Below are 26,604 nucleotides of genomic sequence, written 5' to 3'. Positions count from 1 at the left end.
ATATCCTGTCTTTTTTCATTCCTCTTGCGACTAATTAGTTCATTTATCAGCGCATGGATTGATTCCATGGGCAGGTTTGCCTTTAATTGACAGTGATCGCTCAAACGGGGCGCCGGAGGGAGGCGGGAGGACATGCATCAGTGGTCACCTGACATTTTTGAACCATGTCTCAGTTTCTTGGTCTTCTCTTGTGAGAATGAACCCATGTCTTGTTTTACACAAGTGGGGCCCTGCTCCCTCTCTCTCTCTCTCTTGTTAGCTTGCCGCCGTCTTGCTAAGATTGACCAGCCCTCTTGCCATGCCTGAGTAGCTCCCTGCATCCCCACTTGCTCGATCAGCCTGCTTTGTCTCGACCTGACTTGGCATCAGAGGTGGAATTCCTTTGGTGTCACCTGTTAGCATGTCATAGTTCCGAGAACCCTTGTTCTCAAAGCTGTCCGCCCGGCAAAGCAAAGATTTGCTGCAAGCTAACAGTAATCCCGAAAAGGTGCCTTGCGACTAAATGGCGATCGGCCCAGGGCATACCTGGCCGGTTGTTTGCGAAACGCTCCAGGATAAGCCGTAGGAAATATGGAGTGCCAAATGGTTGGATTCTTACCTCTGCCAACTGAGGAATTTTGTGATGGTTGGTTAGTTAGTCAGGATAAAACAACATAACGGATTTCCATGCAACTTGGTAGCCTCAGACCAAAGAATCCATTTTTGTTTTTTTGTTCTTTTTTACATTTGACCCCAGCATGTAAATGTATTCCTAACCACTCATACCCTTCCTGCTTCATAGTGAGTCGCTTCCGCGACGTCACAGGATTTTTGTGGGGACATGGTCCGTGGAAAGCGGAACCCATTTTACTGCGGAAAATACATACATAGTCTATACAGGCATTTATTTTCCCAGCCTGAAGAACCACAGCAATCTTACCACCATGAACATTTCTCATTTTCAGCAGAGCTTTTCCGAGGACCTACCACTTGCTTTTCAGCTCTTATGACCAGAGACTGTGTTGTAATCGGTGTAGCGATGCACCCCTCACCTGTCCCAGAGTGTAAGCTTAACAGGCTTGCCGACCTCGCTGTAACAGCAGCGGTCTGCTGGCGCCAGTCCGGAAAGATCTTCGTCTAACGCCGCCCTTCGTCTGACCTTGTCTCGGCACCCGCGGTGCTCATGCCATCTCGCCGCACTCGACTCCCCTTGACCCGCTAAATCCGCGGAGGAAGCGCCGACACAGCTTGAAGGACTCTGATGTCTTCACACTCTTCCACGGGAGAGGATCCATGCCCGTGTGGCGCAACTGTTCGCATGCCGAGTACATCTACCGCATCTGGAAAATGGTCCATTAACATGAGAAATCCCGCTCACGTGAATGATCCCTGTGTAACGCAAAGGCCTACTTGTGTGATTTCAGTTTACAGTCTCTGTCATGTTGTGACAATGCCACTATTACTCCCTACCCATTATCGGAATGCCGCCACCCAAAAAAAAAAAAAAAAAACCCTTAAAACGATGAACCAGAGAATTTCTCTCTTTGTTCATTACGCTCATGCTGGAAAAAAAATATATTTCATGCATGGCAAGCCCCTGCAACTGATGTTATGTTTATATTTCATCTGTTGGTGACATGTGCGTGGATCATAATGACGAATAGCTCCTTACAAATCCGCGGCTCGCCTCTTTTCCTGGCTAAGTAAGGGATTTTTTTCCCCCCCCTCCATCTGCAAGTGTCAGTGTGCTGGCTTTGATTGGGGCCTAACAGGCTGGAGATGTGGAGATGGGGAGTTTTGTTTGTTACAACGGCAAACTCACGTTGACGGTTTGTTTACTGCTGTCTGAAACGACGGCGGCGTGAAGGCGTTGGCTTTATGGAAATCATGAGAGCTCACAGTACGGCGGGTTGTTTGCAACAAGATGACGTGTCACGTCATGTAAAGTCGAGTCACTTGGATACCAAGTTCCAAGTCAAGTCAGGTTGTTCCCAAGTTTTTGGCAAGATAGTCACAAATCCTAAAATTAGACAGAAGGGATCTGACGGTAAAGGTCCACTGTCCCTTATCTAAAATATTCCACGAAAATCTGACAATTTACACCCCTATTACACAATGGCATTTATTTTTGACCTCTTGGTAGAAAAAGCTGCTTATAGGAGAGTTATCAGCGCATATCATTTCAATCCACTTGATTTGCTGAGCTCACTTCAATGAAAGCTGTTTCAAATTTGCCATATTAAACATGTAGCAAACCTCCCTTGGTGATTTAAAACACTTAACCTTCACTGGTCAGTAAAGAGTGTGAAGGGCTGTAAGGGTCCGGTCCATTTCCAGTGGGAAAACCAACAATACACGCCGGCTAGGCCACGCTGATGCTTCTTCCACCGTCCCCGCGTTCCCAAAGGAGGGGGCGGGGGCTGTCCATTAAGTGAACAGGTGGATCTCATTAATATCGCCGGGGGTCAATGAAGTGTACGCTTTGTGACTCTAATGATGCCACATATCATCTGCATTGCGGTAAATTATGGCAGCCTTCAGACGGGCTTGGATTGACGCCTTTGCCCGTATGCCTCGCTTGTATTTGTCATGTATTTATTAATAAGCACTTATGCCGATGAATCACGTTGGCTTGATGAGAAAGTAATTGCACTGCATGCTTTTCATCCATTCACCCTCAAATGCAAACGATAGAGTTAAATAAGAAATATCACGTCACTGCGTGCATATATGCGACAACGGACGCTTTAGGAGTATTCATGTGGCCATGACACCATCATGCTTCTTTGTTTGTGCGAGAGCCTTTATATTGATCTCGGGTCACCAAAGAGACATTGGGGCAACGCCCCCAAAAGATGAGATATGAGATATGAACCCCGTCACAAGGGTCACAATTAGCTGTGCAAAATTTCCAGTGATTTATCTTGTCGTACCATAACACATAACTCAGTCCGCCAACATTTCCAAGATCAGATATCACTTTTTACATGAGAGTCCATCAGGCCTGGCCCGCTCCAAATAGATATCCAAGCTAATCTCCCCGCAGGTGTCATCTCGTTTTGTCTGTTCTCGCCCTCACGCCGTGCTGTTTATCTGACCTCAGACCTCCGCGGTGCCATTTACGCGGCGGTAGGCGCTTATCGACCGGCAAAGTGATTCCAAAAAGACACTCGGCTTGTTCATTAAAAGTTTCCTCGGACTCCTCCGTCTGTCTGGGAGGAGGGACGAGAGGGAGAAGGTGAAGAAGAACGTGTTGTAGGGGAAGCGGTTTTAGGGGGCGGGGGTATATATTATCACTGTATCCGAGTCCTGGCGGTGTTCCGTTTGATTGCATTTCCTTTGACACTCCTCCGCCGGTTCCTCTTTGGATCCCGACGGTCCAAGATTTGTTTCCCACCCGCTCGCATTGGCGGGTTATTTGATCAGCTTTGTTAACTCACATCAAATAACGTCTGTGAATGTTAAAAGGCTGCCAGTGGCCTACATAGGCGCTTCTGCCAGTAATTTGCTGCGGTAGACCAGAGCTGTGTTTTTATTTCATTTTTTCCCAAAATTTGACAGTCAGAACTTTTGAGTTTTAAGGACATTCTTTTGCACCAATTTGCTGGAAATCAACCGTGTTAGCTTTTGATTCCAGTGAAGCGAGACGTCAAAGAAGAATCAGTCTGAATTTAAAGAGGTCCTGGTCCAATGACGTTTTCAAGGCCGCCATCAAATCCTGTTTTTAAACTCGATAGATGTGAAGAAAACAATCCATTAAATTGGTTTACAGTGCCATGACCTCCGGTAACCCGAAGTTCAGTATACTCTGACATCTTTTATGGCCTCCAGATGCTGTCAAATTGTCGCTTCCACACTAGCAGTACTTCAAACCACCTCTCGAGATTAGCGCACAGATAAGACTAAGGATGTGAGATGTGTGGAATTTATCAACGAAGCTGTCGGGCTTCTATTAACCTGGCCGGGTGTGCTCCGGCATTAATCAGCCCCCCCCCCCCCCCCCCGGGCATCGATCTGGGACTCCGGAGATGCCGGTCGACGTGTTGACCGGAGCGAGGCTGGCCAAACTCTGGCCTGAACAAGACACAAAGCTCATCCACACATCATCCTGAGAGCTGACCAGAGAGGAGAATGGATGTCGTCCTGGAGTGGAGGGACTTTCTGTCATGGTCTCTGTGTGCCCTGGCTACTGGTAATTATGGATAGTGGTTCGGGCCATCCGTCAGGGACAAGCGGCGGACAGATTGATACCGGCGAAGAAGCCCAGTCCTGTTATTTTCATCCCCTCTCCTGCACTTAAGCTCCTCAGGATGTGATTTGGGAAATGACTCATCCATCAATTTCTCGCTTGTTTGGTTCCCAGTGGAAAGTAGCATCGCAACCCTGCACGTGTGCGTCCGGGTGCCAAAATCCTAAAGGCCCTTTCTCACACAGACCCAACAGTCGAGCTGGCATTGATTCACCTGTTTCTTTTGCGCCGAACCCAGCGCATCGAGACTTTGCCGCGTCTGTGCGTGTGCCTCGGCATCTTGCAGTTCGATAATTGGATTCTTGGCGACATCCGCCTGGGGGAATGAAACGCGTTACCGATACACTGTCGCTGTGACCGTTTCAAATTTGAATTTTCGTTACGGCCGTATTTAGTCTCCCGTTGAGTCATATTTGTCTTTGGGCCTCTCCTATCCGTCGTCTGTTGCATCAAAAGGAACAATCTGTACCTGTAGTCCGCACCAGCGCGTTTACTGGTCGACTTTCAGCAAGAACCAAAACCAAAATTCCAGGCAGTCTGAAATCGGCCTAGGAGTTGAACAACAGCCTTTGTGACGGACATTTAAAATGTAGATTAAAGGGAAAGGTTGTCGCCGATGATGATGCAAGAGAAGCGTGGGCGGTGAATAATGACTGCGGTTTAATTGGAAAATAATAACCGCTCGCAATTTCCGGAACTTGATTACAATCAGCACGCTGGCACGTTAATGACTTCCTCTATCTCTCATCGGGTGGCTTTAGCTTGAGTTGACATCTGTCCGCTGCGTTAAGCCTCTTACCTGTCAAAAACCTGAGAAGCAAATTGAAAAGTCTCAAGTCGGAGTCTCGGCCACAAGCACGCAGCTTTGGCAAGCATTTTGAACGAGCAAATGGGAGCTCCGCCCCATCTGCTGACGGCCGCCCCGACACAGCTGTTTGGGCGCTCAACAGTCGCCACGGCAACAGGTTGCCGCAAAGATGCAACGCCGACGTGAGGGCGGGTGTTTGCGGAGCGGGATTAGTCTAATCTTCTGATTCCAAGTTATTTTCAGTTTTGATGAGATGCTTGTTTACCTAATTTACGAGGCATGTTTCGTCCCAGAGTATTAATTGCCGTGACGCTTTCCTGGCACAGGCCTCGCCGCGGCTCACTGTGCTCTTTTCCTCCGTTGAGTGTCCTTTCTGTCCTTGTCAGGGCCGCCCGATTGATGACGACGACAATTACACGCGCCGGTCAATCAGCGGCTCGAGCCGAGCCGAGATGCATCTCATGAATATTGAACGTGCTTTTCCGCCACGGCGTTAAAGCTGCTCTGCACCAATATCGCGCGGCTGAATCGTCGTGACACCGTATGTCATTTGTCGCACCCGTGTGGTATTTGGCTTTTTGACATCTCTTCTTCATTCATGAATCCGCAGCACTACCAAGGGAGGTAAAAATAAACCCCAAATGTATTATGAATGAGTATTGGCTTCTGAATTTAGGACCGTTTGATGGACAAGGGTGGACTGCGGTTCATACTTGCATGCGGCCTGCTGCCTGTATCGATTCAGTAATGATTACCTCTGCCAAGGACATCAACATTTGTCCATGAACAAGACATCACAAAATGTTTCTCGGGGAAAACCTGTACAAAGGTGGATTCGGGATCGGATTTTCATGTCAGGCAGGCGCCGCAAGCATTTCAAATCAATGGCTAGGATTTGCTATAGGTGAGGAAGATCAGATTTGACGCCCTGCTACAAGTATGCCAAATCCGTACTCGTCGATATGTGATGTTATAGTGGGCCGCAGCAAAATGTCATTTTCAACCGCACCGTACGATACCCGTAGATTTCATATGCTGGTCGTAGGACGGGAAAATACCCAAATATGCCAGCCGTACCAAACTGTACAAGTTGACTTGATTTGCTTTTCGTTGCAAAACAAATAAATGAAATCTCCGACAATGTCAACTCACACCCGTTGATTTGATACGCTTATTGTCAGACGCGGTCTTAGAAAATGACTTCTCCGTCATACTCGGCAATTTGGCCTGCTATCGGACATTGATCGCTATTGGAAAGTGTGATGAATTCTAATCATCTAATCCAAAAGCTGCGCTGTTTTCAAGTCCAAAGACGTTCGGCTCGACTCGCGTAGCATTAGTATGTAGGCGCACTCTCTCTGTAAAGCGCTGTCAGCGAAGTGAAGGAATGCCTTGGAGCACTTGAGTGGAAAAAAAATCAAATGCGTTTATGTCGCGATACCCCCTCGCATTTTTCATTCCATTTAGCACCTCACTCACTCACTCAAATGTGCGCTCACAGAAGCGGCGCTATGTATCAATACAAGACTGGTCATCTCACCTGCAAAGAAGCTAAATAGAACCGAAGGGCTTATTTTTTATTTCATTTTTTTTTTATTGAGTTGAGGTTATTTCCCGCCAGCTCTTTTTTTTTTTTCCCAGCGCATCCAGCCAGTGCAGGGATCCGCTTCATGAAATCTGCATTTAGATTGAACACCAGTAGAATCCTCCCTGTAAGCTCTCAAACGCTGGTCTTGTGCTGCTAAACTGCATCCTTGATGATGTTTGGCTGCTCGAGCGCCAAATGAGGGAAGTCGGATGATGATGTCAGGTGTAGGCAGAGAGTCCGCAGAGGCGAGCGGTGGTGTTGGATGCGCCGGTCAGCAAAAGTGGCTTTTAATAGGCCTGACCAAGGAAAACCTGCTCTTCCAATAGCAGTGAGTTCTTTAACTCATTCGCTGCCGTTGACGTATTTATTCGTCTTTTCGCAGTCCAGCCACTCAATCCCAGGAATTTATTTATGGGGTTTTTTCACTTTTTTTCAAATGTTAGGGTAAAAGTGGGTCTGGCTGAGTCAAATTTGCCAACATGGCACTTTAACTGCAAAAACCAGCTCATGTTTTCTGAAGCTGAAGAGATTACGCAAAAAAACGCCTTTTGATACTGTCATCGTGGAATATTAGTGTAATAAGTCCATTTCCCAATTCTGTTCAATACCACCACCAGTTGCGGAATAACGGCAATTCACCTCATCTTTTTGTGCTTGTGAGTGTTCCATTGGTCCAAGTTTTCCCAAGCCAGTAACTTGAGCCTTATAAATTATGGACTTCCTCCTTCCCACCCTTCACGCGTTGAGAGTTTGTTCCCAGAGTCGACTTACGCAAGCGGCGTTCCGCTGACTGACTAATGATGCATTATAAAGCAGCGCCACAATCGCTACGACTAGTGTCTGTCGCTCTTGCCCGATTAATAAAAGAAAAACAAGCACGCGCTGGGAATGAATGTATAGGAACCATTTTGGTTTTGATTATGCAAATCCGCCGCGAGCGCCGGTGATGAAATTACAAGCGTGTCGTTTAAGTGCCGCTAATCAATAACGCAGGCGCGGCCGTCGGAATCCGCCCGCGCGCCGCTCCAGACGTCGCACGGCAAAGTGGTCTGTCATTCATTTTCATTAAGTTCAATAAGCGCCGCCGACATCTGCTGTATTTAAAAATGTAATTATCTGAATACATAAATATGTAATTGCCGCCACCTGCATAATTGATGCGCGCTAATGCAAAACGTGGAAGGTATGAACCTCCACTTAGCAGGCGCATGCCACATGAACAATAGGTGGGCTCCGGAGTGATAATTGAGCCGGCATGTGATTCCCGGGCTTGGGAAAATGTTAATCACACAAGACTGATCCTTCATTAGCCGCCTCATCCATAAAAAGCGCCGTTCGACGAGCCGGGGAGAGAGCGACGCTATAGGTGAGGGATAGCCCCGCCACGGCTATCACGTCCTCCCTGTCGCGGGGATTTGAGAGGGATGACCTCACCCGGGAAGCGTAATGGGGACGCAGACACACACCGGGCTAAAAATCCAATTCGCTTTATGGTGAGGAATGCGTTAGCCGCCGCGCGACGCCATGTGGCCGCGTGTCTTGCTAGCCGATAGCCAGCTGCCTTTCAACGAATCATCCCTTTCGTCCGATGGATCTCACGCCACACGCGTGGGATGGAAGCAAGGAGTCGGGGAAGCGCGCAGGTTTGAGTACGCCATAGGAGGCCATCTTTCAGCCGTTGGACCGTTTCCTGTCCTTCACCGCCGTCGGGTTTTCCGGCACAATCAGTGCAGGCAGTCGGCAGGCCAGCGAGCTCCCGCGTTATTCCCCCCCCCCCTCAAAAAAAAAAAAACTTCCCCATCCATCCCCAAGGCTGAGCTGTATCAGGAGCGCGCGGCGTCGGGAGCCTGTCGCCGAGAAAGCCTCATTTTTCATCAGGTGACACATCACCACCGCCGTTCGTAAAAGCTCCATGCAGCCCGGCGCCGCTGCTACGTTTGCTCCGAATCCTATTCGTGCGCTCGGGCGTGCAGCAAAATATTGATATGGCGATATATATATATATATATATATATATATATATATATATATATATATATATATATATATTGCGCCGTTATCAGATTATTGCTCCCGCCGCTGTCTGTTTGCGCAGCGAATGACAAGTCAAACCGGATGTCAACTCTCCGTGTTTTGTCAATACGCATATGAAAAACGATCAACGCAAACGTGTTTAATTTGGTTGTTTTGAACGTTCGGGTGCCGAGGCGCCGGCAAGAAAGCAGAAACTCTTTTCCACAATTTACGGCTTTTCTTTCCCGTTTTTTTTTTTTTTTCAGATGGATTATCACCGAGTGATATTTCTGCAAGTTAAAACTATTGGACTGCTATCATAATAACTTGGATTTATATCATGCCTTCTCTAATGTCTAGCTGCAATAAAAACTGCTTCAACGGGTTTTCCCATACCCAGTTTTAGATCTTGCAACGTATACTCAATTGATTCACACACAATCCCTGTAACTGTGATCAAAATATAACCATAGTGAGCTTCTTTCCCATTCTTCTTCCCCCCTTGCACATGACATTCTACTTGCCCCTTCCACTTTTCCCCACCCAAACCCTGCGGGACACCATTGTTGGGGGGGTATGTTTCACACACTCACCCAATTATCTCCGTGTCTTAATTAGGCCATCCCTGGAGTTGCTTTTCGGAGTCCATCCTCACTCGCAATTGGATGTTCTGTCAGACTATCAAATTACTAGCTAGCACGCATGCATATATAAATATATATATAATTATACACATAAATATGTAATTATACATATGTATATATAGACACACACTGTATGTGTGCGCAGTGTCCCATTGTAGCTCAGCACATCAATACGGATCAGTGTGCTGCCAGCGCACTTGGCCACACTCGATGATTTCTTATTTTTGAGCGCATCGATCGCCCTGATGAAAGCGATGTCTGCGCTACATGCAAGTTTATTAGCCGGCGAGGGTGTGTACGCGTGTACATGCGGTTCTCTCCGGGGCGTCTGACTGACAGCTAGCCGCCTCCCGAGGCAGGAAAATCCATGGCCTCACTTGCCCCCACCTTTACTCTGACCGCCGTCTTCCCCACACTTGATTTTATTGTCATGCTAATTTCCTCGCTGTGGCGTTATCAGCCTCCGAGAGGGTCAGCGCCGGCAGCCATCTTTGACCAGTCCCGGTGTTGGACTGATACGCGAAAGCCTCGAGGTCTTGAGATGGCCGCACTTTTCCATTTCCCGGCAATCGGATTCAAGTTGGAAGCTCAAGACTTTTTTTCAGTTCGCAACAATCGTATTTCCATAGGGATTCAGGTTTTCAGTAGGGATGTAATGAGCAATCCAAAATCGATTTTAAATCGATTCGCCCCGATTAATCGATTAACTGATTCGATGAATAGAAAATCGAGGTGATTAAATTCATCTAGAAAAAGATGTCTTGAAACCTTTTTTTCATTCCAGATGCGTTGCTCATTTTGAACGTGTCGATCAAATGAAGCTTTAGCGCCAAACACGACTGCGCGTTGCGTTAGCGTTTTGCTGCAGAAACCCACACTAGCGCACAGAGACAAGCATGGTAAAAAAAAAAAAAAAAAAATCGAAAATCGGGAACTGAATTGGGGCTTGAGTGAACCGTCGCATCGCTAGCTTCCAGTCATGTCACAGATCGTTAACTGCGCTAACTGTAGTCACGCAAGGAGATCGCCTTTGGGGATACGTGAAAAGGCAGATAAGTGTATATGTCGGGCTACTGGAAAGCCGCAAACCTGACCACGGGCGCGAAGCAATGATGTACGTCGGGGTCGCTTTTCGATAAGAGCACCGACGCTTTGAAGAGCAGAGTCTATGAGGCACTCCCTCTCTCGCCCTCTCTCTCGCTCGTCGTCTTCCCTTGTGTCAGTCTTGCAGCAGGTCTGATATGCGCGCGGCTGACACATGACAATCTCATTTCCATCCAGGCGCGCCTTCTCTTGCTATCAGGCGATTGCTATAAGCGTCGCATTAAATCCCAGCCGGCGAGGCGGGAACGGCAGAATGACAGCGCGACCCATTCACCGGCGTCATTATCTCCACGGTCGACACCCTCAGATAGAAACGCCGCCGCCGCCGTTAAGTTTTAGCTAGCCCGCCATCCCCCCCGGGCGTCCCCCAAAACCACCGGCGGGATCCGCCCCGGCGACTCTGATTAATCGAGTCAAAATGACGATGAGTCTGACTGCGGTGCGGCCGATCGATACCGGCGATATCAGACCTCGGGGTCTGACCCATCACAAACAAGCCAATTACGTTGAAATGTCACATCTCAAATAAGCTGAACTCGAATCCATTTTTTTGGTTTCACATCCGAACAAAGTGGCACCGCAAAACCGTCGACGTTTTGAAACGCTGAAAGTAGTCGTGGAATCCCATCACTCGTGTAAACGTGGTTTTGTCCCTCGTCTTTTCATATAAAAACCTTTGCGCCGCCATTTGGTGTCTTTACGACTTTTAAAAAAAAAATTTTTTTTGCATATTTTTTTTTTGCCCGTATTGGTCATGTTCAACCCCCGGAATGGAGGAATTCTCCATCCAGCATCTTCTGAACGTAAAGATCCCACCTCTTCCCAAACCACACCCAGAGGAGAGCGCGCCCCCCCCCCCCCCACCCCCCTTCCATTTTGCGTTTAGCCGATGAGATTTTGGCGGGATGCCAGGAAATAACAAGAAAGCTCCCTCGTCCAATTACGGCACGGCTGAATGGCTTCTGGAGGGCCTCGCCATGGCGACGCCGGCGCGACGGCTTGTTTGAATGGAAGTGCTGGCAGAAAGCGGGAAAATGAATTATTGATTGTAATTACACAGGTCTGTGATTCCATTCACTGCCGAGAGCGTGCGCGCGTGTCTGTCACCTGTTTATGGGATGTGCGTCGCTCATGCCTGAAGTTGTTAACACGGACTATTTAGTTTGCGCCACAGCTCGGGATTTTGGGAATAAAAAGCCTTAATAGGACACTGAAATACTAAATAGCCTTAAGGTAGTTTAGAGTGAAATAGGAGAGAATGTTCCGCACAACCTCAGCTAGCTTAAATATCTCGAGGAGAATCCAGAGCACAAACTTGTGCGAAAAGCCTGAACGTAATACATGTGGCGAGATCTTCAAAGCGTTTTTTAAAAAAAAAACAAAAAACGGAGGAACTGTAATGAAATAGGAGGGAAGGCAATGTTTGGAATTGTCCTGAGCTCATTTGTGTCAAAGAACAATTTGGGTTTTGTGGGGACATTAGAGCCATACATCTCTAAAAAGTTTCAAAACCACTTGAGAATGCCAAAATAATTGCCCCCTTTTCCCCTCCGAAACTTCTTTAAAGCGGAAACAATCTCTTCCCCTCACTTCTGTGGTCCCGTCGTCATATGTGGCACAATGTCATGAATATTTCACTCGAGCGGTCCGCAGACACAATTCCCATTCCGACATTCCCCCCCCCCCCCCCCCCGCCCCCGTCGTTCGAGAATGCAGTCATTATAACGCTGAATGGGTCGAGCCCATTTCGCCCCAAAAAAGTTCCCGCTGACAAACTTGCCAAATGTTACACAATCTTCCATCTGAAATTATAATTGCGTTAAAAATGCGAGACAAAGACTCCCCGGAATTGCGTTTCGAGAGCACACGTTTAACTACCATCGTTAAAAACACACATTTAAAAAGAAAAAAAAACAGGACACTCTCGCTGTGAATACTGATGAGACGTGGTGCACATTCCGGGGAATGCTACGTAGCCTTTTACAGCTACACTAAGTCCATCTTTTGGGACCTGCTCGTGGAACCGGGATATAAACAAGTGCCTTTGAGACTTCCTCACTTCACCCCCACTGAAAAGTGGAGATTTTCCATTGAACCCACACTTTTAACTTCAAGCAGACAGTCTCCTGACATTGGCGGACATTTTTGGCTAATGTTAGCATTTGTTGCTAGCTGACTGTGTGCCGGTTCGCAGATGTAGTTTTGGAATTTCTGAGGGGGTTTAATTGCGATTGATGTTTCACGGTGACAGGGCGGACATATTTATTCTGCAACCATCCACCGTTTCAGCCTCCATTTAAGAAAGAAAAAAAATGCTGCTGTCAAGGCACTGAATCGGGCCGATACCGATTATTAGTAGTCGAGGAGGCGGCTCACCGATATTTGGAGCCGATATTCATTTTCAGTAAAAAGGAAAATACTGGCATCAAAATCGGAAGAAAAATGTACTCGTAACTTTGTTGCAACCTCTTTAAGCATGTTTATTGAACAATGTTTCAGGTTTGCATAATGTCGATTTAAAAAAAATATATATATATATTATTTGAAGACATTTTTGACAATATTTGTTGTAAAATTCTAACAAAAAGTTCAGGGAGCACCCGGTTGTCAGCATGTCTTAAAAAGGATAAATGAAAACTTAAACGATAGCTCCATGTAGTTTTCTACAGTAAATGAACATTTCAACTATCTTTGTTTAGATTTCCACAGTTTTAAATTGATTTATTATCGGCCAGCAGAGTTTTAAAAAGGCTGATGCCGATATTGGTCAAAAAGCCAAATATCGGTGCCGATAATCGGCCCGGCCGGTAATCGGTCTATCTATCAACTTGTTTTATCCCCCCCCCCAAAAAAAAAATAAAAAATAACACAACTTGCTGTAGACAGTAGAACCATGAAAAACAAAAAGAATGAATGCAGTGTGTTTGACTCAACAAAATCGCATACATCCAATTAAAAGAAATAAATAAAAATAAGAGCGATACTATTCCCCTGCTATGTGTGCATTGTTTGGCCTTTTATAACAAGGCCGCAGAATTTTTATTGTTCTGCTACATTTTCATGACGACCGTGATTCTGATGAGCACACCAAAGGCATTTTACCGTGATATTGACCCGACTACAAAAACACCTGTTGGAACTTGGTTGGAGATCCTGCGAGATAAACAACAAAAGCAGCAACACCTGTTGGAACTTGGTTGGAGATCCTGCGAGATAAAAAACAAAAGCAGCAACACCTGTTGGGCCGCCTCAGAGGAAAAAAAGAGAGCGCAAAAACCAAACAATAGAGGACAACAAAAACATCTGTCGGGGAATCTGGTGATAAACAAGAAGAGGGCAAAAAAGCAATCAAAAAAAACAACACCTTCTAGAATCTTTCGGGGGGGGACACAAGAGAAACTTCTATATGAATTTAATCAACGCGATTCGATTGATCGGGCTAAATCGCTTTTGGGTCGATTTTCGATTAATTGTTACATCCCTGCTGGAAACCTGAATTCCGATGGAAATACGATTACGAACCGAAAAGATCGGGCGAATCGATTTTGGGTCGAATTTTCGATTAATTGTTACATCCCTGCTGGAAACCTGAATTCCTGTGGAAATACGATTACGAACCAAAAAGATCGGGCGAATCAATTTTGGGTCGAATTTTCGATTGATTGTTACATCCCTGCTGGAAACCTGAATTCCTGTGGAAATACGATTACGAACCCAAAAAGACAACAACACCTGTTTTGGGATACGTTGCAATATCGAAAAGGCCGTCAAAAATAGCCAAAGAATCACGTGTGGCATTGGTGCCAGATGCATCGTGTTATAAAGCACGGCCGATAGCGGATGTGATGTGGCCCATATTTACTGTGCCGCAGTAATAATGTTGCATTCCCCGAGAAGATGAGGAGGGAGGCGGCCATTATTTTTCCATGGAGCACATGTTGAATTTTGCCGAATAGGCTTTATGTTGTCAGATTGAACGCCTCCTTATTGTTTCTCCATCATCTTTTAGACACCTCGATTCCCCATAGAGAGATTGCGTGTTGTATTAAAAGAAGATAAAGCCCCCGCTCCCAGCACACACACACACACAATCCAAGCAGTGCGCTCACATGGACACATGCCTCCCCGAACCTTGTCTTTCCAACTCCTCCCCCCTAAAATTCAATCTTGGTCACTGGCAGACAGCAGCCATTTTTTTTTTTTTTTGCAGTGGAATTTATTAACCGTCAGGATGGCTGCTATCTGTCCCAGTTTCGCGTTATTGACGGATTTGCCGCTTTTATTTGTCTGTTTTGTCTGTTTCTACTCATGTGACAATAACAGCTGGGTGATGGACTCCACCAGGCCTGTTTGAGCGATGGTGACGACGGGCTTGGGAAAATGGATTTGAAAGTTCTCACGCGTGCTCGGGATTATTAGAAATGTTTGAATGTAAGATTCTTTTGAAATTAATTCAGTTTTCCACCTCAAGTAAGTCACCAACCCGTGCATAGAAATCGGTTTCTGTCCGACAAAAAGCATCAAAATTTGGTGATTTTAAAAAAAATATATATTATTATTATTATTATTATTATTGTTTTCACTTGCTTTAATACGGTATTTTTGGGGGTATATAAATAAAAACCTTTTTAATGAACCAATGAAAAAAGCTACCAATGAAAAAAGGGCATTTTTCTTTTGGAGAGAAAACTAACAAACTAACTAAAAAAACAAAAAGTTGTTGAAAAAAACCCTTTGGGGGATAAGATTTTAAAATTCTCTAAAACACTCCCGCCGCCCCAAATTATATTTTGGATTTTTATGTTTTTTGGGTGGGTTTTTTTGTGCTCACAATTAATACATTTTTTAAATCGAAAAAGAAATCCTATAAATGAAGAAATTGCAAAATGTACAGTTTTAGTTTTGGTTAAAACTAAACAGGAAAGAGATAGAAAAAAAAAAAAAAAATTGTGAGTTGTTTTTAATTAAAAAAATATCTAAAAAAAAAACCCCCAAAAAAAACGTTGAACCTATATTTAAATTTAAAAACACATTTTTCACATACATTCAAAAATACTAAAAAAGACAAATCTTTGACAAAGCAAAATGATTATTCTTTACATATTTTGTCCAATAAATGAGTATATTTTTGAAGTCAGTTCGCCAGAAACTGAAAGACGATTCCATTTATGTGTAATTAACAAACGTCACCATCTACTCATTCGCCGTCCAATCGACAACACCGGGCCCATATGTGCAGATTGACTTGTTAGGTAAACAAGCGTCCCCGCAGATGTTTGAAATTAAAAGCCACTCATGTCCTCTGAGGGCCCAACATCTGCGGAGAAAAAAAAAAAAAGCGCTCAAATCCGTTTGGCAGCTGTGTAACGTCGATTAAGAAAAGTATCATGAAAAGGCTGGATGGAGCCTCTCCGGCTGCACTCGCCGCAAGTGTCGTCGGGGAAGCGGGACGTACGTGCGAATGAACGGGTCACTTGTGTGTAGGCGGCGGGGCACGGAGGGATGAAAACGAGGCGCGGAGAATTGAATGAGGGTCCGATGAAAAGAAGCCGGCTGATTGTGTAAAGTCGCTGGAAAACATGCGCAAAAAAAAAAAATGATGAATGAGATGGATGGAGAGGAACGATATCGAAGAAGCTCCGCCAATCGTTTCCCCGCGGGCGCGTCACCTCCACCGGCGCTAATGGGAATTCCCCAAAGATCCTTTCATCCTAGCAGACCAAAATCTGGGGAAATATCCCGACGTCTAAATACGCCGTGTCGTCCATCATACCGAATATCACATCGTTATCGTTCAAGAAAAATATTGTGATCAAATTGCACCGTTGCGCCTGTGTTGTTATGGCGAGGCTTCCAAAGTAGCTTTTCAAACCAGGGATATTTTTTCAAATTCGGGTTTCAAGTCAGGCTTGAGGTTCCATGTCACGGTTTGTAGTCTGTGTCAGAGGTTCAAGCAAAGGCTAGGTTTTCAAATTATGGTTACGTAGTTTCAAAGTTGGGGTTCGAGACATGCTCAGCGTTTCGAGTTTGTGTTTCAAACCCGGCTCAAAGGTTAAGGTTTTTCAATTAGGGGTTCAAGACATGGTTTGGGTTTCAAGTTACGGTTAAAACCTGGTCCAGGGAGTTCATGACATGGTTAGGTTTTCACCCCATGGTTGGGGTTCCAAATTAGGGTGTCATGCCATAGTTAAGATTAGGGATGTAACGATTCACTCAAGCACCTATTCGATTCGATTTTCAGTTCCCGATTTTCGATTCGATTTTTCTATCCACAAACGCAACGCGCAAATGACGTTTGGCGCAATGGTTTATGACTAGATTAGGGTTTTAAAGTATGGTTTCAGGCTAGGTTAAGGTTTCAGAGAATGCTTTCGCAAGAAAATGAAAATGGGATTATCAATCAAAGGAAAAGCGGTTGAGAAGTTTTGAGAAGAGTTGACAAAGATCAAAATTGAAACTTGGTAAAGTTGTGGCAAAAGGTTGTCAGATTTCTCCCCCCCCCCGACAGTTTGCAGTCGTCATTATCATCACGATGCAGCCTATCAAGCATCTTTTTTGGTCCTCTCACTTTTCCCGTCATGGAGTTGTCATGGAGATGCGCTAAGCGCCCCTGTCATCTCTGCTGTTGCCGTGGCGGCCGAACCGCTCGATTGACACGCCGGCGTCATGGCCGACATGACGGGACGAGTGACGGATGACACTGATCGCGCGCACGCCCGCGCTCAAGTGCAGCTCATCACGCAAGAGCGTTTTCCCGAAGCCGCCGTTTTTCCATGGCCCATTTGCTCCCGCCTCTCTCCGGGAGCGGCGACAAGGGCGGGTTTTTTCTTCAAGGCGAACGGCAGACAAGCTCTGGCGCAAAATTGGGTTGTAACGATATCAGCCTTGACTCGCTCTCGGAAGAGCTCTGACATTTGGAGCGTGTCTGGCGGGGTACTCGGTGCAGAGCTGAGTCACGCCCGTATTTGGACGTGCCCCAAACCGCTCCCTCCCCCGAGTGAGTGTGCGCTGACGCAGCTCGTGGACGTCATTTTTTCTTTGAAATGAAGTCCGAGGGGTTCAGGACGTGGTGAGGGTTTCAAACCCGGTTCAGAGTTTCGAGCGAAAAAATGTGGCGGCGGTCCACACCTGGCCCCCAGGCCTCAAGTTTGACACCGGAACTCGCCCAAACATGACACCCAGGCGAGTTCAACCGGGCTAATTTCTCCCGTCTCGTGCGATCTCCTTTTTCCGGGGGTTCAATTATGGATGGCATCGCCAACCCTGGCCCTTCCGCCGCCGCCCTTGACACCTCACCCGCGTCACCTCCTCCGCATGAATATTAATCCCAAAGGTCTCGTTGAAAAGTGACAGCAAGTTCACCGCCGATAGATTGCGGCTTCATAGAGGAGAGCGCGCAGCCATCTGTTAGCGACAGTAGCGTGTAACATTTATTGTTTGGTTGGGCGAGTGGCAAACTGCTGGTGTGTGTGCTTCAACTGCAGGCTAGTGTGACAGAATGTTGGCTTATTTATTCATAAATTGACACAGTATGCCAAGAGTGCGCCCTATTTCCCCCCCCCCCCTCCCTCCTGCTTGACTTGATTCCTTAATGCGAGCATATGGCATCATGACATGCAGGCATGGCAGTATTTGGAATCAATAAGCAAGCGTGAGCTACAGCTTACTATGTAGCAGGGATGTAACGATGAATCGAAAATCGATCCCGAAATCGATTCGCGCCCCCGATTAATCGGTTAAGCGATTCTACTAATCGGCTAATCTATTAGATTAATCGATCCAATTAATCGGTTAGTCGATTCGATTAATCGGATTCATCCATTAATATGTTCCAGCCCTCCACCCAAAAGCAATTTTTTTGGGGGGGGGGTAATCAGTCAAGAAAATAGCACCCTATATGTATTTTCCAAAACATGAAGTAATAATGTAATAGAATGTAAAGAATTCAACGGTTTGAGCGTCATGCTTAATTCATTGCAACTCCTTCTGGTGTGTGTGTGTGTGTGTGTGTGTGTGTGTGTGAGTGACTTGGCCACCCGGGTGCAGTATAATACATTTATGAAGACAAACGAAGAAGGCTGCTCTAAGTGACTCGTTGAACTGCTGTAATATTCGTCGATTTTCACAGAGGATAAAGAAAATGTGCAAAATATAATCATCAAATTCAAATACATTGTGAAGTATTCAAATAAATAAGTGGCCCAGAATCAAGTCGACTCAACCGGCAAATTCTAAATTGAGTCATTATTCCTGCCAGTCCAACTCGAATCTGCCGGGCGGGCGTCGAATCCACGTTGGTTCAACCCCATCATGTGACACACTGCTCCGAATCCCCCAAAGGTGCTGCAGCTCTTTTCTATATCATACAACTATTAAAGCGCAAGAACGTCTGAATTATTTACCGACTTTTATGCGATGCTCCGGGGCGGCGGAGGTCTTTTATATCACCGCTGTTGTATTTTTGAATTCATTTTTTTTTTTTTTTGTCCTTGCGCAGCACATCTCGCCCCGTGCCGTGTAATATGAACGCCATACGCCATAGACTCTATTTGTCTTAATCTACATTGTTAGCGCAAACCTAATTATATCTCAGGAAGTAGATGTCGACGCGGATGCTAATGGCTTTTCCGTACTTGTTGTCTTTGCTTGCTGACAGGTGTAAGATGTGAGTCATTATCGCAGTTAATCACCCCGCCCCCCCCCCCCCCCCAAAAAATATATCAGTCATCGGTATCCGCCCTTACCCGAGGGCTGCTGATGTGTGAACATTTTTTAATGGACGCGGAATTACAGGCTCGCGAGTATGACGTCTTTTGCGGTTTTAGCCCGAGGAGCTCGGCGGCAGGAATTCTTCGCGGCTATCTCAAACGAGTGACCACGAAAGCGACAGAAAAAGCAGCGGCGCTTCATCGGCAGCATGGAAATGAGAGGCAAATTTATTCAACCCGATCTGTATTCATGTCCTCATTTGCATATCCCCCAATGATTCCCCCCCGCCCCCCCCATGCTGTTTGTTTTATCGCATCGGAGCGACGGCAAATTTGACTCTTCCTTGTTGGAAACTGGAAAGTGATCAAGTTTCATCTCTCCAGGTAGCCTTGGCAGGAGAATAAGCCTTAATTAAGTCCCTCAATGGGTAAATAGTAAAGTAAGCAGCCATACTAGTCAGCAGCATTGTATTGTAAAAAAAAAAAAAAAAAAGGATTGGGTAAACAGTCAAGCATGAAATAAACAGCAGAAATATTTGTCTTGAGTCAATAATATATAAAGTTTTACTGCCGTGAAGTCTGACTTAGTCGACAAAAAAAAAAATTTTTTGTAATCGTCCTTTAGATAACTTCAATATCTTTCGAAAAAAAAAGAAAAATCGCTAAGGCCTTTGCTGAATGTAAATCAATAAATGTAAATGAAACCCTGCGACCCGAGTCAAATGCGAATAAAAACATCAGCGGTGCAGCGGGACGCGTGTCAGAAAGAAAAGTTGGACTTGCTTTTGTGCGGCTTTTCTTGATCTCCCGGCCGTGAAATATTTCCACTTTCTAAAGCCGCCCAGAGGTTCAATTATGAAGTCGCGAAGAAGCGCTTTGACAAATTTGTCCTTGAAAGTATTTATCCGCTATGTCGTTTCCTTTTTTTTTTTGGGGGGTTTTTTTCTTCCCCTCTTCGACGCGAGGCACGATTCAGCCGAGTCCTCAATGCGCCATTGATTGTCCGCGCGGATCCTCTTTTTTCACGGCTGATGAGAACGAGTACGGCTCTTCAAGTGAAAGTTCCAACCTCGAGACCGGTTTGTTTGACACCGTCCCCTCGTCGTGAATCAATAGACGTTGAGCCAAATGTCAACGTTGGTTAGCAGGATAGCGGCGGGCGCAGGAGATAAGGCCGCATTGATTCCTTATATAAGGCGCACGGTGACATTACGCTTCTTTATCTTTGGACGGAGAAGTCTCAGGGGGGGGAAAAAAGGGCATTCCGATTGGTTTACCTTTTACCAGACAACTTTGGGGAGTGCTCCGCCTCCCTTTGTAACTTCCCGGCCTTATCCTGCGTCCCCCGGCTCCGGGTTGATCGACGGCTCCGCCAGATCGGAGCAGTGCTTACGGGCGGCGGCGTGCTCGCTTTGATCGTCCGTTAAGGAGATCATCTTTTCACGTGTTCCGCCTCGTGCTTTAGGACGGGTCTTAGCGCTTATCCCTGTAACCACTCGCCGCTTTGAGCTCGGCCATTCCGCTTTGGCTCCCCGGAGCTTCGTAGCATATGAGCCGCATCCCAACCCGGTAGATTTTCAAAGGGGCTTTCCGACCAAAACGAGCCGAGCCGATTTTCCGTCATGTCATTTTTCAACGGACTGATCTTTGTCCACACTTGCAGCAAGAATCTCGATCGTTGGACGTTGATATCCGTCGACCCAAGATTTAGCGGAGATGAACTCCATATTAGCAGTTTTCTCACCGGGACGGCCATTATTGTCCTGTGAGCTGAACCCGAACCCTGAAGGGGATTTCATTGTTCAGTTCCCAACCAATCGCAGTCTTGTCTTCGGGGTTCGGCAAAAATGCCAGAGCCCCACCTTCAGAACTCCTTCCTGAGATGAATCAGACTCTGGTCACTTTGTCGTCAGTGGTACCCGCTTTTAACTGCTCCTTGTCTATAATGAAAGCCCCGACCCTTATTTGACACGAGATTCAGGTGACATTTTTCAAATCCGTCCGGGATTTATGTCCGGTGAACTTGTGCTGATTTTCAAGCATACCCGTCGTGACCGTCGTTTTCAAAGCCAATGTTAGTCCATTTTTTTTGGGGGGGCAGTGATTTCTTGTTAAGTTTCAAAAGAGGACAATCCTATCTGCATCATATTCACGATTCGGGAATTTTTTTTTTTTGGTATTTGGTACTGTTGCTACCGTTCGCATGCACCCTCCACCTTTTGGTAGTTCTAACCCTCTGAGGAGGGCTCCCCCTAGGGGTCCTAATAAATTGAAAGAGTAGTCGCTTGCGGGTCAAACACAGCAGCTGGTCGTTGAAGTCGGCCTTCACGTTGATGTTCCTAGCTCGAGTCACAATGCTACGTTTTAACCCTTAATATTTCGGCTGAGCTTTTTTTCCGCGACATCACATGTTGCAAGCCACGCTGAATTGACATGTCACATGTTCATATCTTGAAGGACATGACTTAAAAAGACACAATGACTCCTTGCACGTGTCACTGCCCCCCTTTAAGAATGTTCCACAGCTGACGTCATCGGTTGTGGGTCCGTACTGGTGTCGTTCTCTCTCGTGCAGCCGCTACGCGACTTACAGTACACTTGCAGGCAAAAATAGTTCCGGTCAGTCGCATCCCTCTCAGATGAATTGACTCAATTGCGCAATCCCAGCGAGAAACATATCGAGGTCGCCACCCGCTTTGATCAGTAATGTTGGTAAGGCAGGAAGGTCATCTCCCTGTTTTTGTCCAGCAGCTCTCTTGACCGCTCAGCCAACTGTGACTGGAGCTTATCCTGCTGGCCATGGAGGCGTTTCATTTCCCCCTGAATATGCGATAGCTCATCCTGCAAACTAAAGACAAACCAACAAAAACACACACAAAATCAATACCTTCGGTAGTGTAAACCACTGGTTCTGAAACTTAAGTCTGCAAAACTAGCCTGGTTTAAACACTCATGTTAGATGGAATTAGTACCTGGAATTTTCTATCTTGAGAACATTGTAATTTGATTTATAGGTTTCACACTTGCGCTGAAGATCAGCCAGCATGTGCTGAAGCTCCATCCCAGGACCGTCCAACCCAGGCATCCCTGTCCCAGCTACTGTTGGCAGGTTGGAAGGGTCCATCTTGTCCCAACTGATAGTAAATCCCTTAGCATACAACGTTATGTGTAAGGAAAGCTCCTAGCATGGCTTGTGTCCAGAAATCAAAGCCCAGGTTAAATAACATGACACAGGATCAGAGGGCTGATGTCATAAACAGTGCTGCATTTTAATGCCTTCTTCCATATGGGAATTCTCCGTTTTGTACTTAATAAGTTGCAAGTGCAAGACATTAAAACGTAACCAATAATAATAACAACAACAACAATAATAATGTGGTTGACTAGAGTCATAGAGTTTGGCATTTCACAATTCTATTTACGTTTTCTTCCAGTTGGGAGTCGAAGATGTTAAGCTTTTGAACGCTCTTGAACGCAGCACTCACTTACTGGTGCTAAGCTAGCTGTTCATTTTCGCCGTTAACTCTCAAATAGTCATTGACAAGCACCAAATCGATAATCATAGACAAATTTCTGCACAGTTAAAATAAATTAAGTATCAGACCGTAGCGTTTCATCGTTGCTTGCTAATAAGTCATTTTATGTCTATATTTCTGACACATTTGAGTGAAAACTACATATTAAAATTGAAAGTGAAATGGCCTAAACTCATAAATGTTCCACTAAAATACAATTACCTGACCAGCTCTATGAACATCTGTTCACTAATTTCTCTCATCGAATACTGAAATATTAAGGAACTACTCACCCAATTGAAACATTTATTCCTTGTGCTATTGCAACAATTCTATTCTGTATTAGTAACTTTGTTCCCTTATTTAAAAAAAATGCTACAATGATCAAAAACAAAATATAAATACCAAAATAGGTTTAATGGGAAAAAAAAGACAATGACAATGCTGAAACAAAATGTACACAACAGCAACTTGCGCTTCCCAACTGATGCTCTTGCGCTTCTGAGGAAAATCAAGCGCCTAAGATGATTCGACAACAACAACAGCAACCTCCGAGTTCAAGTCTCCAAACAGAGAAGTAAACACATACACATGAATTGAAATGCAGTACATTGCATAAATTGATCTATGTATACAAAAAAATCTGTAGTTCATTAAGCTGTAAAAACAACTCTCGGTACTCTTGTATGTACCCCAAAAAATGTAGCATAAAAATAATGCATGTCATTAATAATAATAATAAAAAAACTGAAGCGTATTAGTCTTTTACCAAAAAATACTGAAGTGAAGCTATGAATGACAATAGTTTCTTTTTAAAAATATATCAACAGGATATTTAAATACATAAATTATCAAAACTAGATGATTAAATATTACAATATTAAATAGTAAAAAATGCACTGGTATGTATGGCTTGATTGCCAGAGTGCAGTCTTATTAGTCGCTCAGATTCAGCTGGAGCTGTAAAAGAGAGAAGGACATTTAATCAACAAAACCAAAAATGGAACACAAGAAAGCCTGTGTGTGTTTTGCTCGCTCACCTGTCGGCAGCGTCGAAGTCATCCGCGGCGCCGCCGTCTACCTTGGATCCGGCTCGCATTTTAAAACCATCTGAAAAGAACACAAACAAGGTGTTGGACTCGGATGGAAAGGCTTGATGGCCGTTTTCAATTCCCTCGACCTTGAATCCAGCGGATCTGCGTCGCCGGGCCATAGCCCTGCTCGCTCTTGGCCGCGATGCGGAAGACGAGCGCCGGCCGGTTGGCGGACCAGGAGATGGCGACAGCGTAGCGCCTGAAGACGATATCGTCGACTGTATTGTAACCTGGAGAAAAGTGTTGGTTTCCTCTGTTAAAGCAATGAAATAATAATATCAGAAATAATTTTAGAAAATGGTAATCATAAACTCATGAAACAGGCCTGGACAAAAATGGTGGTACTCAGAGAAAGATTGAAAATAATCTGACCATATGGACATGTTCAAGCAATGTGTCGTTGAATTAGCATCACGGATGTCTTCCGACTTGTAAGCAGTCAGTTGGCCAACATTTTCGGGCATACATACTCCACTACAACCATGCGGAAAGACCAACATTCTGACCTGGATGATGAAGGATCCAACAGTGTGATGACGTACGCATATGCTCCACTACCCAAATAAATAAATAAATCAATAAATACATTTTAATAAATAAGTATGTATGTATGCATGTATGTACGTATGCATGCTTTCATGGATGACTAGGGAAATCATAATGTATTAATTCACATTTGACTGTAAATCAGAGGATTTTAACTATTTGTTTGATTTATTTATTTATAAAAATGCCAACCACTCCGTACTGGCGTGTGGTTCACTTTCATATTTGTGGCATGAAATTGAGGCACTAATTTACACGCTAAACCAAAGGCGTCATCGTGACAGCTCGGTCACAGGGTGGCGCTAGTGCGCATAGCGCCGTTGAACAGGCAAACGAAGAAGAGTGGCGGACGCGGACCGCGCCACCTATTTTCAGGTAAGTGAGCACGAGAGCAAATGTTTGTCGTTTGTTGGACACGACAGCGTTTGACGTTTGAGCACAGCGCGTCACAATTCACTTCTTTGCACGATTTAGCAGCGCCGTTGAACGAGATGAAGAAAAGGGTCAATTGGCGACAGGTGTGCACGACGGGAATCATCGCCTACGGTCCGCAGGTGAGGCAAGATGGCGGCCGTGAACATACGAGCAAATGTTTGTCATTTCTTTCACTGGCATTTTGCTTGTTGCAGGATTTTTTGTACACTTGAGGGACGCAACGGCGGTTGAGGTTTGAACTCGGCACGTCACAATTCGCATGTCTTTGCATGATTTAGCAGCGCCATTGAACAGGCAAAAGAAGAAAATGGCTTGGACTGGTGCACATGACGGCAGGCCTGCAAGTCAATTGGCGACAGGCGTGCACGAGAGGAATCACGCGCAGCCGAGCGCGTAGCATTTTGCAGCTAAGGTGAGCACACGAGCAAATGTTTGTCGTTTGTTGCCGTTTCTCACGATGACATTTTGCTTGTTGCGGGATTTTCACACTTGGGGGAAGCAACAGCGTTTGAGTACAGCACGTCGCAATTCGCTTTATTTTGTTTGATTTCGCACATTGTGGTCTTGAATTATTGTTACAATTCCACATGTTTTTGTTTTGTTTGTTTTAAAGCTGGCCAGCTTTTTTCTATTTTTTTTTTTTAATGACACCTAATGGCTTTGTACTTAATTGAACTGTCAGTTTTTTTGTTTTGACTCATTTTGTGTGTTGAATATGGTGTATTTTATTTCAGGGGGTATACAACCGTTTTTTTCCCTGGTCTTACGAAGTTTACTGTCTGGGTCTAAAATGCTTTTTTGTGGGTTTTTTTTTCTTTTGGGAGAGGGGGGTCTATTTGTTAATCCCGCCCCTCACCCCCCATGTGTTTGTATTAATGTGGTGGGTTATTTACCAATGTTCAATGTACTTTCTTTGTGTGTTTGTTGTTTTGCAACACTTGTGAATGTGGTTTTGTCTAACGATGCCGATTGTCAGGAATTGCATTTAAACCCCTTCCGCTCCAAATAGTCCAAAATCGCAACTATATTCTAATACTGCTGGTTTAAAATAATAAAATAAAAAAAGACAGACGCACTCCGCCAAACTTTTTGCAAGCATTCGTTTCTCTGGTTTCAGGTCGGAGGGGACATATTGAATATGGTGTATTTTTATTTCAGGGGGTATCCAACTGTTTTTTTTCCTGGTCTCATGAAGTTTACTGTCAGGGTCTGAAATGTTTTTTTTTTTTTGTTTTTGTTTTTTTTTGAAGGGGGGGGGGCGTCACTGCCTAATCTGGGGTAGATGTGCAATGTACTTTCTTTGGGTGTTTTGCAACATTTGTGAGTGTGTTTTTGTCTAACAAAGCCGATTGTCACGAATTGCATTTAAACCCTTTCCTCTCCAAACACTCCAAAATCGCAATTATATTCTAATACTGCCGGTTATAAAATAAAATAAAAAAAGACCGAAGCAATCCGCCAAACCTTTTGCAGACATTCTTTTCTCTGGTTTCCGGTCGGAGGGGACACTTCATCCTATTTGGACGACTAAGCGACGCCTCTCGCTACGCTGCCATTTTTGGACTGAAACTTGGATTATCTGTCCACGTTAAGGTAAATTATGCTAAAATGAAAATATGAATGCTCTTATGTATGTGTATAACTAACATGAGGCAGAGTGCCAATAAGTATTTTTCAAGATATTTCACGGATTCTGTTTAATGCTACTTCAACCACAACGGTGTAGTTCCAACAGCGGCTTTAAACACTCGCATGCTTTTTTTTTTTTTTGTCAGAAACTGCCACTCTATTTGCTATCTGTAATTACAAAAATATCATGTTGAGTTCTAAACGTAATTTCTGTCTATTATTTGTAGAACTAAAAACGAATGCAGGATCCTTAAATGCAAAGCAAGCAGGAGGACCTCAGACCAGGTAAAAA

General features: G+C 45.1%; 1 protein-coding gene across 10 annotated transcripts in view; it reads left to right on the top strand.

The window, feature by feature from the left end:
• LOC147126649 (semaphorin-3C-like) overlaps positions 1 to 26,604 on the top strand; it is a 95,368-nt gene that overhangs the window by 54,698 nt on the left and 14,066 nt on the right. For 2 of the 10 annotated variants that reach the window (XR_015084651.1, XR_015084650.1), the window contains exons 4-8: positions 22,108 to 24,623; positions 24,723 to 24,802; positions 24,878 to 25,095; positions 26,157 to 26,276; positions 26,540 to 26,597. The gene's annotated coding sequence lies outside the window, so the exon portion shown is untranslated. Of the gene's footprint in view, positions 1 to 22,107; positions 24,803 to 24,877; positions 25,096 to 26,156; positions 26,277 to 26,539; positions 26,598 to 26,604 lie in introns of all 10 variants that reach the window. The other 8 variants (XR_015084647.1, XM_086022068.1, XR_015084655.1 and 5 more) reach the window with 7 other exon arrangements.

This window comes from Filicampus tigris, chromosome 22 (genome assembly GCF_054856515.1).
Source record: "Filicampus tigris isolate MCC_2025a chromosome 22, RoL_Ftig_1.0, whole genome shotgun sequence".
Classification (NCBI taxonomy): domain Eukaryota; kingdom Metazoa; phylum Chordata; class Actinopteri; order Syngnathiformes; family Syngnathidae; genus Filicampus; species Filicampus tigris.
The sequence above is the reverse complement of the archived record's forward strand: the minus strand, read 5'-3'. Positions and strand labels throughout refer to the sequence as shown.